General features: G+C 33.5%; 1 protein-coding gene across 5 annotated transcripts in view; it reads right to left on the reverse strand.

Moving 5' to 3' along the window:
- Positions 1-3,145, reverse strand: part of LOC128876528 (segmentation protein cap'n'collar) — a 98,785-nt gene that overhangs the window by 11,124 nt on the left and 84,516 nt on the right. The gene's annotated exons all lie outside the window — the stretch shown is intronic.

Consider the following 3,145-nt stretch of genomic DNA (forward strand, 5'->3'; position numbering starts at 1 on the left):
TTGCCATTTCGAGAACCGAAAATGTTAACTATTTCCTTAGTTGCTACGAACAATCTCCAGCAATCGCGTTCGTTTCGCGCTACGTCCAATTTGTACAACACTTTTGTACAACTTTTCGATGTATCGGTGATGTTTAATATACTTTATCAAGATGGCAAGTATCTTATCGGGGCCAAACAATGGATAGCATTGAAAAAAACAAGTTACTTCTCAAGGATGAAGGCGAACGGTTTTCTTTCGCCGTCGAGATGAAACGATTTCGAACTACTTGCAAATGAATTTTCACTGAAATTCCGCCAATCCGCGGGCGAGCTAGATGAGAAGCCTTTCGAATAACCGAGGTCGCGTGACTAAGCATCTCAAATATGGATGTGATATCTGTTCGCAAACCTCGCCAAGTGATAATAAAGCACATGCAGTCGTGCGCGAAACTATTTATAGCGATGGTTTCCGAGTTGATTTCACATGACGCGACAATGTTTTCGTTTGAAATGCTATCATCGAGCTAGAAGAACGTTTTACGCTGTTCCTTTCAAGTATCTAGCGCTCAAGTTCTTTAACAAAAGACGCTTTAAGGAGGGTACTCGCGTTAGGGGGCCAACTATTAAGTGCTTTTCGTGATTTTTCTTTACGGAGAGAAATGTGCTTAATATTTGTAAACATTGAGAATATTTTAGGTACGTTTTAAAGTACATTTGGTAATTTTTTCATTTCATTTCACGCAGAAATGTTTGAGACGTCAGCTGTTCCTTATACCAAAGTTTCATCTGCCTGCTATCGGTGGGAATTCTATGATAAATTATATAATAACTTAGATAATAGAATATCTTTCTAAACTCACGGATTATTTATTGTCGCGGATTCTAAATAAACCCATTGGCCACTCATGGGTTGGATGTGAATTAGATCTAATACTTAATAACTGGTAAAAGTTTCAAAAAAATATTTGTCGCTGTTGTTACCAATATGGTATGAAATAGAATATCGTACTAAACTCACGTATTATTTATTATTGCTAGTCTTGATTTTCTTTAAGTGGAATACATCATTAGGAACGTTACTATACTCTCATTATCCGTAGTGAATAGAATGACGAACATATTACAATAGTTACAAAAGAGTCTTCGAGATTGCTCACACTTGACATATTGTCTACTATGTAAACACACACAAAACAGTATGTAAATTAACCTTCTGTTTACCGTGAGTTGCGCACGATTGAATAGTAAGTGTTAAAACACTTCTCGTTGATCAACTTGAATACAATCGGATCAAAAATTGTTTCACTATCGAGGGCCACAGTTCAACTAAAAATGATTGTACTTTTGTTTTATTTAATTGATTATGCTGCATCGTAGTGTTTTGAACCACTGATTACTAATTTTAACACTGATTAATAGACTATAAATAATTATACACTTGTAGCCAATAAAAATATGGGGAAGCCTACGAGAAGGTGCACAAATGCAAAAATATACAAAATATTAACAATTATATACATTTATATTGTTTAGAAGATAAAACTTAGAAGATAACTTTCATTCAAGTTTATTTCAATTATATTATTCAAGTATATAAAATATTGTTTAATATCCTACAGCTACATTATTAATTTCGTTCTACCCGATTACATATTTTTGTTCCAACTAATTTGCACCAATGGAAAGCTTAATTGATGCAGTACAGTGACTAGATTGCAACTATGGTTTTACTCGTGACGATAATGCCGGCTTTTAATTAATTCGAGTGTTCGCATATGTTGCGAAATGCAAAGCTAGAGATGTTAGTATTTGCAAGAAGTCATAGATAATCGTATACTTCTTGGCACAATGGAAAATTTCGCACATATATGTGTCCTTGTCTCGCTCCGCGATAAGTCGAAACGTTCTACACTTTTACACCTATTGTATTAGAACTAAACGGTTGAGAAATCACACAGTAACAACGGTTATCGTTAAACGTGTTCGACAACCAAGTACGCCCCTCTAACAAGCATTCCGGATGTCAAACGAAGATGTATAAAGTCGTTACCAAAAATAAGGTTTCAGTTTCGAATACTCATTATCAGAGATCCCTTAATCACGTTAACATCATACAGTTACATTTATAGTTCCTAAGAGAGCATTACATATTTATTATGTGGTAAATATATATGATAAATAATTAAATCGTAAGGAAATACGTTAACTTTGAAAATATTAAAAAAATATTAAGTGATAAATTTTTCATATCGAAATACATTTACGATGCTATTTCTTCTTTTATTATAAATCAAACATTAACGATGCTCGACAACACACCAGTGATATACTAAAGCTATAGCTATCATATTTGCAAGTGACTGACTAAGCGAAATAGAATACATACTCGTTTCATTACCTGAAGGACTATACGAACTCACGAGCCTACAAACCTGTCTAAGTATTCAACTGTGTAATTGAGAAGTTAAGTTTCACATTACAACAGATAGTCACCACGTGCACGACAGTTTTGTTTTTCTTTCGCGTTGTTGCGACACTAACTTTCGTAAACTAAATGCGGCGATACAAATGGCGGTATCTTTACTCCATTAAATATAATTTGGCAGTTATTTATTTATTATGCAGGTACATTGTTCTGAGCATATGAAGATAAAAATGTTCATACTAAAACTGGAACGATGTCAGTCAAAACAAAGTACGTTTCTTCTCTCGGATTAAGAATCTTGGTTTCGTTAAAAAATTTGTAATAACTACGTATGTATATCGTATTTATTGAATCCTATTGTTGTGTACGTTGTTTGTTTTGTACAAGGAGTGAATCTAATTAGTAGATAGTATCTATTATTACGTCTTGGGTATGTAGGTGCTGATGCTGACAAAAATAAATGTTAGTGAATCATGTAACGAAACTGTGATCCTATTTGATGCTGAATTCACGGAGTTACGGATTTAACATTTGCACACCGTGTCATTTACGGATATTAATATTCCAGGCAGCCCTAACCATATAATTATAGCTACATAATGCTGCATCATCTCGTACAAAACTATACAATTTTGTTTATATAACATTGATCGTTTGGCTATTATAATGGCAATAAAGGAGATTCGTATTTTAACAGAATAATAAAGTTTTGTACTATTTTAAATGTTTTAAATATGAA

This window comes from Hylaeus volcanicus, chromosome 5, assembly GCF_026283585.1.
Source record: "Hylaeus volcanicus isolate JK05 chromosome 5, UHH_iyHylVolc1.0_haploid, whole genome shotgun sequence".
NCBI lineage: Eukaryota > Metazoa > Arthropoda > Insecta > Hymenoptera > Colletidae > Hylaeus > Hylaeus volcanicus.